The sequence below is a fragment of the Rhododendron vialii genome, chromosome 4a (assembly GCF_030253575.1).
Source record: "Rhododendron vialii isolate Sample 1 chromosome 4a, ASM3025357v1".
Taxonomy (NCBI): Eukaryota; Viridiplantae; Streptophyta; class Magnoliopsida; order Ericales; family Ericaceae; genus Rhododendron; species Rhododendron vialii.
Genome location: NC_080560.1, coordinates 39,484,714 through 39,501,784, shown reverse-complemented (window position 1 = coordinate 39,501,784; position 17,071 = coordinate 39,484,714). Strand labels below are relative to the sequence as shown.

General features: G+C 36.4%; 1 long non-coding RNA gene across 1 annotated transcript; it reads right to left on the bottom strand.

The window, feature by feature from the left end:
• Positions 1-1,027: 1,027 nt before the first annotated feature.
• On the bottom strand, positions 1,028-3,676 carry LOC131321653 (uncharacterized). The gene is made up of 2 exons (XR_009198598.1): positions 3,540-3,676; positions 1,028-1,676 (listed from the first exon to the last, which is right to left on the bottom strand). It is a non-coding gene; the product is annotated as an uncharacterized LOC131321653 (long non-coding RNA).
• Positions 3,677-17,071: the final 13,395 nt, after the last annotated feature.

The following is a 17,071-nucleotide window of genomic DNA, read 5'->3' as shown; positions in this document are numbered from 1 at the left end:
GTTACTCAACTCGATTAAAGCAGCTCATTTGAGCTCTCTCCCCGCCTATAATAAAAAGGCTAGATTAACTATATCATTGAAACTCGTTAAGATTTCAACTAAACTTTTACCTCGGGACATTTATCAGCCCTACCACAAAGATGATTAGTTTTCCAATCTGTCCAAAAAAATGGATAAAAAAAAAAAAAAATTTGTTCAAACATTGATTGTTTGGGTAACAAACATATCTCAAATGTGCCTCCTTAGGAGTGATTTTTAAGTTAATTATGTTTTGCAATTTGGTATATCATTTTTTCTGACTCGAAAATAAATTTTATTAACTCGAGTAAAAATTACAAGAAGTTAAAAAGGGAAGAGGCGAAAACATCATAGCCAAGGGAGGTTGACACATACCACCGGACCAATCATATGCAAGGCAAACACCAATCAATCAAAAATCACAACATACTATAAAGCCTCTGATTTCATCCCAACCTTTGACTGTTTAAGATTCCTCACACCATCTAAGCGACGTACAAAATCTTGAATCGTATAATCCTTTACATTTGGCATTAGATACGAGCTTCAGATTCCTCACTCCCTTTCTCTCTCTCTCTCTCTAGAATATTTTCTTGCATTAATTAGTCGGCGGACTCTTCATATTCTTGTAATTATGAGTGTCACGCGACTTGCGTTGCACGCAGCCTCGTGCTCATTGTTTTTCATGCTTCGGTTAGTGTAGCAATACGTGTTTTCATATGCGTAGTAGTCAAACTAACCAAATAACCTATGCGAAGATTGTTAGAAGAAGTTGAATAACGAATAAGAGCCTTCTTTTCTGTAACCGACTATCCATTTGACAATGATCGATAGATATTGCTTCATCGGCCGAACCAAACAATCCCAGAGCTAATTGTTGAAATATGGATCTCTAATTCTCAAAATAAGATTTTGCAATACTTCCCTTTCCACGACAAACATTCATGATTTACCTCGCATTTACAGGGGATAGACCACAGGGATAGGCAATTCGGTAATTTTGCGGATAGACCACAGGGAAAATGAATCAAACAAGCTGGTGAGTGTTGACAAATCCTAAACTCGAATGATATACGTATACCTCGAGGAAGCCCAAACTCATAGCCTCATAACAAGTATAGAGTAAATCCCCGAAACATCATCCTGATGGATGGAGAAAATGAACCCGTTGATGATAAATAAACAACAATCTACACCTACATGAGCATCATACATGAATCCGCACTGTACAAAGGGAATTTAAGCCAACATGTAACTCTGCTCTACATTATAACAAATCATCCATGTTTTAGGTTATGTTTTGCTGTAATGATTTCATAAACCACGGCACATAAACATGCCATCTCCACTTCGAATCTTGTGGGACAGAGTAATGGCATACTCGCTTCATCAGCTTCTCTAGGTAATGTGATTTTCTGACCATTCTGCATGCCCTTCTCCACAATAACTTCCAGCACCTTCTTCTCAAGAACATCTTTCTCGCCTTTGCATTTAGGGCATCGGTCTTTCTCATCAATGCTCTCGCCTGTACCCTTGCATTTGTTGCAAGGGTGTTGCATCTCCTGGATCATAAAGGGTCCCAGTTGCCTAATAGTGACCATTCCCCGTTTCCTTGGCAGCCAGCACATTTCATTGAAGCTCTATATTTTGAACATTTCCTGTCATTGAGATAGCACAAGACTACATGAGCACCATTTATATATAGAATTACAAAATCAGTTTAAACATCGAACAAATACTGTCAGTGAAATTACCCATTGCACTTTGAGCAAATGATATTTTGGGACAGAGAGAGCTTCTTAGATGTCCCAATGTACAAGTACTCAAGATAGACCAAGGGGTGAACTACATCTTCTCCCCGCTGCTTTCATCCTCGGTTGCTTCCACCACCTGATATGTTTATTCTTATTTTTTTTCCGAAATATGTTTACTCTTTATTTTCTCCAGAGATCCCAAGCTAGCTCATGAGTTGCAGATAAATTTTCTCACTATTAAGAACCGTTGTATCCTTGCTACCACAGATTTTCACTCTTAAAACCAAAGAAACCCTATTCCACGTAACCCAACCAGAGTGTTGTTCTTCCAGACACATTCATTCCGGAGTTGATGGAAATGTGTAACCAACCAACAGAAATTCCTGTATTTTCTTACTAACCAAACACGCCATCATAAACTCTACTCCGTAAACGTAACTAATTATAGCAGAGCACGTGATTAATCAAAATGGCTTGCATTCACACAATCCTAAACCTAAAAAAAGCTTTAACTCTAAACAGCTTAAAAAACAAAGCCAAAGGCAATAATAGTTTTTCTATAGGAAAGAGAGGAGAAATGATCTACTCCAAATCAAGCCAATATAGTGCTTAAAAAGGTAGTTAGACTACCACGGCCGACATGGAACAAGCAAAAGACAGTCACTTAGAATATTTCAGCAAATTATAAACACCATAGGAAATAGGTGGATAATTCCTGACACAAATGAGCTTAAAGAAGTAACAGGATTCAAATCAAGATTCATCCCCCTACTTTGTGTGCAGGTTATCAAGGAATTGGTTAAAAATTCCAACAGGAAGCCATGGCGTCTTTCCTCTGGTAACGACATTGTCAACAGTGATGAGACCGACAAACAGGAGAGGCAGACTCTATAGTTGCAGGAACCTCCTATGTGGAGTGATGAATCCCCTCTACAACCTTGATTCTACGCTTCAAAGCAAGAACCTTGCCAGGAGTTGGGACCTTGCTCCCAACCAGGATGGAACATCTAAACCATATGGATCCCTTAGTTCACACATATTAGTACTTATTTTGTACGAAGTATTTATATACAAAAATGCTAAGGACACATATTTGTACACATATCTTGCACATACATTTTTATGGGGCCCACCTCGGGTCCCATCAATATGATCCGAACTGCTCATTATTTTTAAAATAATGTTTTAAGAGTTTCTGTAAAAAATAGGATATCAGTAAGGGCTTTTTTAGAAATCGCAGTGCGAATCAGATTGTTTCACCCTATGATTTCTGAAAAAGCCCTTACCGATATCCTATCAAGTTGATTTTTTACATGAACTCTTAAAAAATTATTTTAAAAATAATGAGCGGTTCGGATCATATTGGTGAGACTCGAGGTGGGCCCCATAAAAGTGTATGTGCAAGATTTGTGTAAAAGTGTATGTGCAAGTAGCATGACTGATTTATATATACAGAACATAAGAACTAAATTTAGATGCTAAGGCCCTCTCAAGGTTAGACTCTTCTGCGTTACCTCCCCTTGCTCACCAGGCCCGTTGTTTCCGCTTCCATCGACAATTTAAAATTACAACAAATGCTTTTTTAAGGTCAATTTCTCAGGATAACTAGAGCCAGAGAAATTACATGAAATTGAATCTACACTATGTTCAACACAAGCTAAGAAACTAAGCAAAATGCTAAGACTAGATCAATACTGCTATGCACTCTCATATGAGTTGCAGAACGAGAACAGCAACTTGATCGAGAGAGAGAGAGAGTCATCAAACCTTTTCAATGTCATCCTGATCCTTTCTGGTAAACCTGCTGGCAGCAAATTCCTTGTCCAGGAAACTAGTGACTTTCTTTAATGATGAAAAGCGAGGCCGGCCAGTTTCATCTGAATCCACATCTGAGCCATCAGATTCTTCAGGTTGTTCTTCAAAAGATAGGTTGAACCGGGAAGGTACAGGGGGAAAAAGAGGAAAAATTACAGAAAAGAAAAATTACAGAATAAGTACAATGAGAAAGCACATTACATACAGATCTGCATAATCCATGGAACAATGTGATTCGTGTTCTAGTTATCACCCTGTCATAAAACACATGATTGGAAAGACTATGCTAGCTGAAAAAACAAGTAGCAAAGATGCAGAAATTGGTCCTCATCATCTGAACACGAAAGCTTAATCAAAGGCAGTTCAGCATTTTGGAAGAAAATCTACCCTCTTTTTACCGTTCGAGGCAAAACTCATAACAAACCATACATTAAGCGGAAAAAGAATCACTTCCAAAAATTACTACAAGACATCAGACTATCTAAGAAATTAGATTAAAAGAATTCAAACCAGTTTCTGGTAGCGTCAGTGCAGTAATTTCAGAAATGATCAACGTAAAGCGACAGAGATCTTCCATTGCATATACCTTAAGAGTCTCGATTTATGATAGGTGCGTAAATATGCCTATTTACGCTCCCTAACTTAGGCTTGTTATGTCCATTTGATGCGCTACTTGAGGTTTAACACTTATTAATTGTGTTTCAGGACTCACGGATGATTATTAACATTTTAGCTGTTAAATTCAATTCGTAGACCGTGACGCTCTTAGCCGAATGCCATGCATCAAGTGATTGGTCCTTTATTTCCCCAATAAAAGAAGAAATTGCATTGAAGGAATGAGTTTCGTGGGTGGAAGAAATCACGGCAGTGCCATAAAGGAGGACCCACTAATTACAATTGAGAGAAAAATGATTCGGTGCTGCTATGTCCCATATTGAGCTCTTGTGTCACCACTATAAAAGAAAAGGAAAAAGGGTTTTGAAGGGCGCGGCCATCGAGAGGACTTCTGGGACAAAAAAAGGAGAACGAGAGACAGCGCCGCTTGACGCTACCTCGGCTGAAACAGAGAAAAAAAAACCGAAGGCTTCAGGGTTTATTAATCTTTTACTATTATTTTAATGGAGTTTTATATTTGTATGATTATGAGATTTGAACATCATTTTTGCAGCTTTAGACTTACGTAGTTTTCTTCAGAGCTCTTTTCTTTTAAGTTTTTGATGCTTTGTTTAATTACTCGCACGCCGGTAACTCATATTAATTTCCGTTCTTCATTAAAGTTGTTCGTTGGTACTTGATTAGTTAATATCCTTTGTTTATTACCTACTCGGAAGCATGTTTCAATCTAGGGTTTCTTTCGTTTATTTTTATTTGATGTTGATTGAGTAGTCGTAAAGGTAAGGTTGCGGGGTAATTAGCACATCGTGGTCAGTTCTGGCACTGCTCCTATTTTCAAATAATGGAAAAACCGATTTTAGATTGGAAAATACTTCCCACGGACGAACCCAGGCACTGTCGGAGCCCATGTGAATGGGGAAATGGGGGTCCAAAATTCATTCTCCGTTGCGCATGGGTAAACAGCGACCCTAAGGTTTCGCATCTTGCGGGGTATCTTTTCAATCCAAAATTGAACGTTTTTAAGAACACCAAATGGAGCAGGTTGATCTGGATTGGTTACGAGTTCTAAGAACCCTACGACCATACCTTCTTTCAATTATCTGAAAAGTTCAATTATTTTGTAAGTTTAGTTAATCTCAGCATCAAACTACAAGGGGTGGCTACCTAAGAGCTATTTTTAATACTACAATCCGAAGTTCCACAACACACACTTCACCGTCCTTAGTGGATTCGACTCTGGTCTTACCGGGTATTGTGCTACATCGATTTCCGCCCTACGCTTAGGGCAACCCATTATTTTAGGTCTAAGAATCGGTCAAGCAATTTACCCCAACAAAAAAAATAAATAAATAAATAAAATCTAGACATTCCTGCCAACCCTAACACACATACTTGATCCCAATAGCCCCAAGTTTCCAGCAAATTATATCATCAAAATCCGACCTTACCACACTTTATAAAATATGGCTACAAATATTCATTATTAGCCTTGGGAAAAAGCTCATTATCCACAAATATCAACCTCAAACACTAACATTCCACCCATATATCATGGGAAAAGCATCTAATGCCTCCTTCAGTTAATTTAGTTAATACTACACAAACTAAACACACTCATCGACATAATGTAGAAGCGAACTCAAAATGTTCCAAATAAAAAATAAAAAACTCATTACATCATGTCACATATCTAAACTCAACTTATACTAGTTTTCCTTATTCTTTTACAATGTTCTTTTATTACTCACATGGACCTGCGCTTTCTTTCTATCATGAAGAGATTTTTTTCAGATTTCGCTTACTTCAATTCCCACAAACAAACGTTTCTTCTTTGACTACCTCACGCTCTAAACAATCATCCCAAACACAAATCAACACAACGAAAGACCCATCAACGATTCAAAAGGAATTACACCTGAAGTTATCCAAAGCCATTAGAGAAGAAATTACCTCTAAGAAAACCACTCACCAAAAGAACATAGCAAATCGATTCCATCTAATGAATGCGTACTTTCAGCGTCTCTTTTGAGTAAGCAAATCGATTCCCTGTAAAGAACACACAATTGAACATGGATCCATTAAATAGGCTTAAAAAGTTACTCCAAGAACACCGAATGATTGGTGCACAACACAACCACCTTCCTCTGCATTTTCAAATTTTGAAATGTCAACAAATAGGGAAAAGAATGAGTACTTCCAAGTTGCTCTTAGCCCAAATTCCTCCTTCCACATGTAATATTTACATGGCTAATAAAAACAGCTAGTGTTTCTAAAAGAAATTAAAGAAACTGCTGTAAAACGCTTTAAAAATTATAAAAAGATTCCAAATTGGAGCTCTTCCTTCTAGCTTAGATAGCAACAACCAATAGATATACGTACATATGGTAAATGGAGGCATCACGAATCCGTAGTTGATTTCATAGAACAGACCTCAAGGAACCAAATCAAAGGGGAAACCCCACGAAAACCCCACCGAACAACATAATCAGAGCAAAATCAACGTGAAAGTGAAAATAGGAAGCCCAAAGAAGCACGTACCAGCTTTGTTTCATAGCAGTCACAAAGAAGCTTGAGAATGGAAACCCTCTTGCAGGTTGTAGCTATAGAGAAACGACAAACCAGGCAATCACTCAGAGCGATGAAATCGAGCAAAATCAACATCAAACTCGATGTTCATGGATTTTAAAACAAAATTTTGAGACATAACCACTGTCCTAATTTTGAGACTACATAAACATCTATCCATCAAAAAGCCCTACTTTAGAGGGCTAAACGGATGGCCATAACCCAAACATAAGTTCAAAGAGAGCTCGTGCCTAAAGTAGGACTTAACATATAGACTAGCATATGCCCGCACACAGGAAAGTATGAACATTATTTCGCTTAAAAGTGTCCTTACGAAGGTGTGGACCACATTTTGGCACATAAAAACGAAATTCTTTTAGGGAAAAAGTATGCATATAGAAAGTTCGCCAAAGGGCTAGAAAACTCGAAAAAAGATATACACAAACACAATCTTCCACACACTGCTTCTCAAATCCTTAAAGCACGTTTTATTTCATTATCTGTACAAATACAAGAGCTCAATGGAGGAAACAGATTCATGTAGCCGACCCCAAGTGATTGGGACGTAAGGCTCGGTTTGGTTTGGTTTGGTTTGGTATCTGTACAAATACAAAATGTTGCACTGATAACTTACTTTGCCTCTTCTTCCACTTCTTTAATTGCAATCATACTAATGTCACTGCCATCAAAGTAAAAAGCTCAACTAACAATGAAATGATGGAAATAATTATTCTTTGTTCTGAACTAAAGCCATTAATCCAATAACATAAGGAAAGGCAAGTTCATACCTTACTAACGACACCGGCATGAGACTTCTACACACTTGTGCCTTTGAACGTGCCATTATTTTCCTAGACTACCAGAACCAAAAAAGTATAACATTCCAACTTCCAAACAAAGCTCCAAGCCATTGCACCAATATCACTTACCTGAACGGCACAAATACACAGTAACTAAATCCAATTCCAAAAGAGAGAACCAATATAACTCTTTTCAACATCAAGAATTAAGTCCAAACAGTGAATGTCCAAATTCACAGCATAGAACACAAAACTTACAGAATAAAAGCAGATAGCAGTTATTTTTAATACACTGGACCAAACTCCTGATGTCATTTCTCAATACCAACCCTCATAAGAACGAAATCCACCACACTGATTAAGGACTTCAATTGGCTAGGAAATCACTGAATTTTAACTTATAAGAGACATCATTCCGCTGGACAACTTCTTCAAGCAGGCCTTCCTCAAAAGACTCCGACTGATAGAGGTCCTATCATCAGGAAATGATCCTATGGAAGGAAGCGTAGTGAAAAGATCCCTTGCATTATCAAGTTTTTTATTATTGCAATATGCATAGGCAAGGATATCATACTTAACAATATCGAGGTCTAAACCCTATTTTTCATCATGTGACATAAGAACAATGCTTCATCAATTTGCCCTGATTGGCAAAGGCCTTCCCAACCAAAAGTTTTAGCATCAGGCATTAGGTCGGCTGCTTGCATCTCATTAAGAATTTCTTGAGCAGGAGTATATCTACCTATCTGAATCAAACCCCGCAATATAGTTGTGAAAGTAATGACGTCATGTTTCAAACCTCGTAGAGGCCTCGTCTACTTTCATGTTCTTGCAATATCCCTTGATCTAAAATGTTGTAGCAGTAAGTATCAGGTTTAAGGCCCCTATCCACCATGGCATGTAACAATCTCATTGCTTCGTCCATCCGGCCTTGCAAACGATATTCAACCATAAGACTAGTGTATGTGACTACGTCAGGATCAACACCTCTTTCATCCATGACTTCAAGTAACTCCTCCGCTTCCTTTGTCATCCCTTGCTTGCAAAGAGCAAAGACCAAAACATTAAATGTACAAACATCTGGTGAAATAGCACTATCCAACATTTCTCTTAGCATGGCTATAGCTTCCTTCCACTTGCCATGTTTGCATAGGCCATCGATCAAAGAGTTATAAGTGACAGCATCCGCACGAATACCTTTGCTCTTCATTTCTGCTAAGAAGTTGAGAGCGTCATCTCCCAACCCATCCTTGCAAAGACGGTCTATGATCATGCTATATTCCATGGCGTTAGGTTTTAAGCCTCCCTCTTCCGCTAGCCTCAGAAAACTAATAGCCGCTCCCGTGTTTCCCATTTTGCAAAGCCTGTTTATAAACGATCCATACCTCGACACATCGGGTTTGAATTCACCTTTTTTGACTATTTTTTCAAAAAACTCCACAGCCTCAACAGTTTTATCATGTATAATAAGTCTATTTAACAGAGAGGCAAAGATAACTTCATTAGGCATATAACCGCGTTTGAAGATGCTGCCTAAAAGAGAGAACCCAAAGCCAACTCGATTCACGCAACAATAGCAGTTAATTGCAATGTTGAAGGTGTACAAATCTAGCTCAATGTCTTGTAACTGCAACTTGTCAAAATGAGAAAGAGCCTCAGCAGCTTTATCTTGTGCCATAAGTCCTTTTAACAGCGTGTTGAAGATAACTACATTAGGCATATATCCCCGCTTGAAGATGCTGCCTAAAAGAGAGAACCCAAAGCCAACTTGATTCACACAACAGTAGCAGTTAATTGCCATGTTGAAGGTGTACAAATCTAGCTCAATGTCGTGTAACTGCAATTTCTCAAAAAGAGAAAGAGCCTCAGCAGCTTTATCTTGTGCAATAAGTCCATTTAACAGGGTGTTGAAGATAACTACATTAGGTGTATAACCGCGTTTGAAGATGCTGCCTAAAAGAGAGAACCCAAAGCCAACTCGATTCACGCAACAGTAGCAGTTAATTACAATGCTGAAGGTGTACAAATCTAGCTCAATGTCTTGTAACTGCAACTGGTTGAAACGAGAAAGAGCCGTGCCGTACTTGCCCGACTTCTTAGTATTCGCCAACGCCTTATTTATTTTCAAAATAGTTGGAACATCATCTTTCCCAAAGCGCAGATTCCCCGACCTGGGTTTTTTTTTCGACAACCATTTTCTTCCAAAACTGGGTTGGGGTTTTGCTTCGCTGATGATGGTCGGAGAAGGAGGGTTTATAGTGTTGGAATGAGAATGAAGGGCAAAATATGAAAGGGGGGGAGGAGAGAGAAGATTACCTTTTTGGTAAGTAGCAGATTCCATGGGACTGATTACAGAAAAAAACCCAAACTGAGCCATCTCTCTCTGCGCAAGTGAATTCAATGGATCAGGATATTCCAAGCTCACCTGCTATCCCCTTCAAAAGACGAACCAGTTAAGACTCACCTAAAAAATAAAATGGATAAATTCCGAGGACCTATACTGTAATTCGGTGATCTGCAATTTGGCTTTGGCTTGTCTGCAATCCGAAGCTGGATTGAACTGCAGAAGTAGGGTTTAAGTAATCGCAACTGTCAAACCGTGTTTTCAAAAAAAAAAAATTATAAAATTATGCAATGATGAACGATTGCGATAGAACTGTAGGGATTCTATGCTGTTGGATTGCAGAGAAGCAGCATCAATTCCGAGAACTTATACTCTTTAAGTTGTAATCCAGTTTTGATTATAAAAATGAAAAATTGTTTTTCACACTTTTGATATATACCGAAAAAAATAGGGCGCCGCTATTCGCAGCCCTCTATTTACTCCCGTAGCCCACTAAATTTCGGTAAATGATTGTTGAAAATCATAAATAACATTTCGGTAAATTACTGTTGAAAACAAGATTATATTTCGGTAACTACATGTCGAAAATATGTTCAACTTTCGGTAAACAACTGCCGAACATGCATTTTCGGTAAACATCTGTTGAAAAAAATATTATATTTCGGTAATTGGACGCTGAAAATATATCTCAATTTCGGTAACTAACTGTCGAGTATAATTGAAAATTTTTAACGGGCTATGGGAGTAAATAGAGGGCTGCGAATAGCAGCGCCCAAAAAATATTGGACAAAAAAGTTAAAAAGAAGAGTTAATTACTTGTTGCCCCCTTTATCTATACACATTTTTCACTTTACCCCCTCTAACTATAGAACGCTACAACCTACCCTTTATCTTCCAATTCCTAACACATAAGGCCTGCCGTTAGTTTTTTTTTTTTTTTAATCCGCTCCTGCCGTTAGTTTGAAATCCAAAAAATCGTCAAAGGGGCATGTGCATGTCACATGATCTGTAAAAAGAAAAAAAATTAAGTGCTCTAATTTTCAATCCGTTTGAATCGGTGTGAAGATCTTATTTCTCTGATCATTTTATTCCAAAGGATCATATTAATTTTTGGCTCTGGGGCTCTCGTTAGTTAGTCCTAAAAGATATTTGGTTCTACTACTTTTTTAGGATTAATTAATGAGAGCTCTAGAGTCAAAAATTAACTATGACTCTTTAGAATAAAATAATCATGGAAATAAGATCTTTGTACCGGTTCAAACGGATTGAAAATTGAAGCACTTAATTTTTCATAAGTACTTTATACGGAGTATATTAAAAAATATGGTTAAAAAATTAAGTGCTCCAATTTTTAATCTGTTTGAACCGGTACAAATATTATGATACGGAGTATACTAACTAACAAGAGCCCTAAAGCCAAAAATTAATTATGATTCTTTAGGATAAAATAATCAGAGACATAAGATTTTAACACCAATTCAAACAGATTGAAAATTAAAGCACTTAATTTTTATTTTTATTTTTACAGATCATGTAACATGCACATGCCCCTTTGATGTTTTTTTGGATCCCAGACTAATGGCAGGAGCGGATCAAAAAAAAAAAAAAAACTAACGGCAGGCCTTATGTGTTAGGAATTAGAAGATAAAGGGGGTAGGTTGTAGCGTTCTATAGTAGAAGGGGGTAAAGTGAAAAATGTGTATTGATAAAGGGGGCAACAAGTAATTAACCCTAAAAAGAATGGAGCCTCAAAACTTCAATTGGTGGAGTATCAAACACTACAATGGGCAAATCCAAAGCAAAGCATAAATTTGAGTAAAATTCTTGTTAATGACATGATTCAAAATTTGAGAGGGATAAAATTATGGTGTTATACTTTTCTTTGGGGTGTTTTTCAGTAGTGAAAAATTTGTAGATTTTTATTTGTGATTGAAAAGTTGCTAAATGTTTCCGATAGCGAATAAGTTGTTTAAAAATATAAGCTATTTTTGGTAGTGAATACGTTTTTGATGGGTCAAAAAGTTGTTGAGTTGGTTTTTTTTTTTTTGTTAGTGGAAACCATAAAATGCGTTAATTTTTTAGTGGTTTTTTTAGTAGAAACGAGAGTAAAACACGTTAAGTTTTTAGTATTTTTTATTAGTAGAAACAGGTTAGGTCATGTTTCTGTTAGTGATTTGAGGAAAAAACATAGGCATTTATTATCGTTCACACAAGTTAACAAGTTTTAACATTTTAGCTTGTTGTTCACACAAAGTAACAACTTGTTAACAAAAACTTCTTTTGTTAGAGTAATTCTATTCATAAACCTATTTACAACTTGTATACTATCGAAAACAACTTGACATTTCTCAACAACTCATTCGATCACTACCGGAGACACCTAACAACTTGATTGCTATAAAAAAAAATTCACAAACTTATATATTTTTTTTAATATGAAACTTATATATTCACTACCGAAAAAACCATGAATCTACCTAATAGGGGTCAAACTTTGCCAATGGTTTTTCCTAGTATTTCGCACTCCACATCATTATGGCTTCAAAAATTGTGTAATCGGCGAAAGTTGGTTTCTCCATTCTTGTTTTGTTTTTTTGGGTCACAACGAAAGAGAGAATGTCCCAAGAAGTCTTCATCTGACCCAAAGAGATGGGACATGACAGTGTGATCTTGGGCGACAAATAATTCAACAATCAATGGGGTATTATTCAATACTCCGAGAGTATATTCTTTACTCTTATATAACATGTGGTATCTATATGTGGATTTCGTGTGGGACCTTCATGTTATGTGAGAGGAATGAATAAATTCTAGGAATATTGATTAATTTTCGCAATGAATACGAGTACACGTCATCACAGATGGGTCGTGGCAGGAGGAAAATAGATGTGCCGGTGCTGAATGGATAATTCGAACACAAACGAAGGGAATAACCCTTTCTGCCTTTCATCGGCATCGTCTGTCTTATACGTTGAGTATGCAGTGGAGTTAAGAGAAGCCCTAACGTGGTGTTTTCCCAACAATTTTTTTACAGACAGCTCAGAATCGCGAACGACATCCATGCACTACATGGTTCTCAAATTCCCTAAAAAAGGAAAGGGAAATGATTTTGCCACACCATTTTTTGATAATGTCACACCCTGCAAGTGTATTTTTGCACCAAAAAAAACACTTACAGAATGTGGCATTATCAAAAAAGGGTGTGGCAAAATCACTACCCAAAGGAAATGCTCCATCATCATCAACTTTAAATCTAGAGTACCGACGCTTTCCGGTGTACCAGAACCTCGAGATGAGCATTCTAGCTAATTAAGTTTGTTCAATTATCCCCCGAAGATTGATGTACGTACTCAAAAACATCATCCACGGCATTCCCCTCAACAATCTCCATGGGATCCCATTGCATTATTGAAGTTCCCAATACTCCACAAGCAGAGTAATGCTATGAATACAATTTTAAAATAAAAAATCCTGGACACAACTATGCAGCCACGCCAATCATTGTTCTCAATCCGTAGCTGTCCTCACCAGCCATCAAAAGAATTGCAGTTGATTTAATAATCTGAACTTAATGAATTTACAACTTGACTGATAACCATTTAACCTTCACAGACGCAAGCAATTTCCGATAGAAATTTGAGTCTGGAATCCAGATACTTGGATGCTACATCCACATAACCCGTATTATCAAGACAGAAAATTGATTTTAAAGTACAACATCAATTCCGGCTATATGATAATGGTAGTAGAGTAGTATTTTTTAGACATTGAAAGGTCCGCCCCTGAGATTTCCGAAGCCTTAGGCGGGGTTTCAAAATGGGGCCTAAACAAGCCAACCTTGTAATTCGGTGGCAAAGTGGTTGTACCACCTCTTTAGTACCTTAAGTCGTGAGTTTGAGCCTCCAAGTTTCAAAACTTTTTCTGTAAGGGTTTTCCAAAAATATTGCGTTAAAAATTGAAAGGGTGATCGAACTCGCAATCTCATGCTCAAAAAAAAAAAAAAGCGGGTGTGTTACCCTAGTTGTAAAATAGTTCACCTACATAATATTTGATATAGTCTACCATTTGGGGGTCCAAATATTGGACCCAAAATTAGAGGCCCCCCAGGGCCGGCCTGGACATTGACATTGAAGAACCACAAAAAAACACCATAGGTACAACTGTATATGTCCTATCTAGATGATCTATGAGGTTATGATAGAAATGATTTCCACGATAAAGCACCAATGGGATAAAGAAAAAAACATTCACTACCTTGGTTCCCATTTGAAAAGAAATTTCAAAATAAGTGCCTGTCGGAGAAAAGGTTCGCATGGCTATAATTACTTGAAACAAATTCACTACAAGAAAAAACACTTTTGCCGACTAAAATAATAGTTGCCAAATGGCTATTTTTAGTCGCCAAAACCTTTCCGCGACTAAATTTTTGGTCGCCACTTTGGTCGGCGACACTTGGTCTGGGAAAGTTTTTGCCGACCAAAATTTTTTGTCGCCGAAAATTGTTTTTCCCGACAAAACACTTTTATCGCGAAAGGTATTCGCGACTAACTTTAGTCGCCGCATCTAATTAATACAAACCCTTTCGGAAAATCATATTTACATACGGCGACCAAACTTTTGGTCGCCGAATACAACTTTCCCCGACTAAAACAAGTTTGGTCGCCGAATACAACTTTCCCCGACTAAAATTTTTTTGTCGCCAAATGTCATGCCAAATAAATAATATTAAAAAAATTTTGGGTGCCACGTGGCCCCGTCTTTGTACCGCCACGTGGACCAACCTAGAACCTCCACGTGGCACATGTGGAATAATCCAATCCCATGTCTTTGCCAAGAATCGAACTGCCGACCTCTCTTACCTTATGAGGGTGCACAATCGCTGGGCTACGCGCTTAACTTGTTCTTTATTCCTAAAGATAATATATTTATTACATAAGAAAATAAAATAAAACTTATAAAACAATATTTATATAAAATAATATAAAATAATATATATTATATATTATGTACGAAAAATTATATATATAATATAATTATGTTTATTATGATATAATATATAGTAAAAAAATATGGTTTGATTAATTACATTTATTTATAATTTACTCTAAAATAGTGATAATTAATTTTTAACTTTATGCTCTCATATTAGAGCCATATGAACAAATGAAAAATGTAACTTAATCATAAAAGCCATAGAGACAAATATTAATTATGGCCTTTTAGCATCTCTAAAACACTACCTTTGAGTCTTCGACATCGCAAAAAAAAACTCTAACTTCTAAAAAAATTATCCTTGTCCTACTCCGTTTCTTTATCACATTAAAGCAACCTTCTTGTTCTTGTTCTTTTTTCTTCTTTTTTTTTATAATTTTGTTACATGCCTAAGGTCATAATAGTCGAACATGTCCCATATCAAATGAGTTTAATGCAACTTTTTTCCTGTCTTGCTTTTTTTTAAAACGCTTTATGGACCTGTGGTTATGTCTTGCTAATGGACCTGGAAAGCGTAAATTAAATTAGTGTCTAATTTTTTTAGTGCCTTAGTAGCATAGGAGGATTTTTTGCATTGGAGTTAAAAATGGAGAAACCATGGCCAGATAGAGATTTGAGAAGTTCTTCGTAATTCATTTTTTTTTCATAGAGGGGTTTTTATGACGAGAATTTGTGCAATGTACCAATGGGCATCTTAGAAAAACTAAATGACCCACAAAACGACATGTTATTTTCATCCGCTCGGGTACATTTTGTAGATGCGCACTATTTGATTAGATGATGAACGCGGATCTCCTCCTACCCCAGTAGGAGGACTTCCTCCAACCTCAGACACACGACAACCTTTCATTGGCCTAAGCTCATTTCTCCTTAATCTGCCTAACCTCTAACTAACGGAAGTTAGCCCAACCCATATTCCACCGTTGGGAAATTAATCCTTTTCACCATTAACTCCAACAATTCAATGTCCTTTTTTTCTCATCGAGGAATTAGTTATAAGGCTAGACAATTTTTCTTTGTCTAAAAATATAATAGAGAAAAATCCAAAAAAACCAATAAAAAAACACGAAACAACACATATCCAATAGATGAACGCCAATGGAAAACCTTAAAAAAGAAAAAATTGGAATAGCTAATTTGGACATTCAATCAAATTTAAAAGAGTCCAGAGCAAAAATGTCATTGCCGTTTGAATTCCAACAATGTAATGCCGCAATTGAAAAATATTTTCATTGGTGTAGATGGAAAAAATGATATTGGTAACTCATTTTACAGTAGCTAGAAGTTGGACTGTATATGATTCATTGAATAACAAGATTATGCAATTTGATTGATTCTCGTAAAGATTAGCATAAGAGTTAATTGGATAAATTCTATTAGATTTTTCCTCTTCCTTATTTTAAACGAAGGTTTTCTCCATTCATAGGAGCATTTATTTTTTTTTTTGCTTTGTTGAGAATATATGGAAGAGAGAGAAACTGAATTTTACAAAAAAAAAAAGAAATGTAAGGAGAAAAGTGAGATTTAATTAAGGAGCTTTTTTTTTTGTTACTTTGGTAGCATTTAACATTAGATTTAAGGAGTTGTCATTTAAAAAAAAGTGAGATTTAATAAAGAAGTTAACGGTGGAATATGGGTTAAACTTCGGTTAAGTAGATGGAGTAAATATATAAGTTTATCATGATATAATTTGATTGATTCTCGTAAAGATTAGCATAAGAGTTAATTGGATAAATTCTATTAGATTTTTCCTCTTCCTTATTTTAAACGAAGGTTTTCTCCAGTCATAGGAGCATTTATTTATTTTTTTGCTTTGTTGAGAATATATGGAAGAGAGAGAAACTGAATTTTTTTTAAAAAAAAAGAAATGTAAGGAGAAAAGTGAGATTTAATTAAGGAGCTTTTTTTTTGTTACTTTGGTAGCATTTAACATTAGATTTACGGAGTTGCCATTTAAAAAAAAGTGAGATTTAATAAAGAAGTTAACGGTGGAATATGGGTTAAACTTCGGTTAAGTAGATGGAATAAATATATAAGTTTAGCATGATATAATTTGATTGATTCTCGTAAAGATTAGCATAAGAGTTAATTGGATAAATTCTATTAGATTTTTCCTCTTCCTTATTTTAAACGAAGGTTTTCTCCATTCATAGGAGCATTTAATTTTT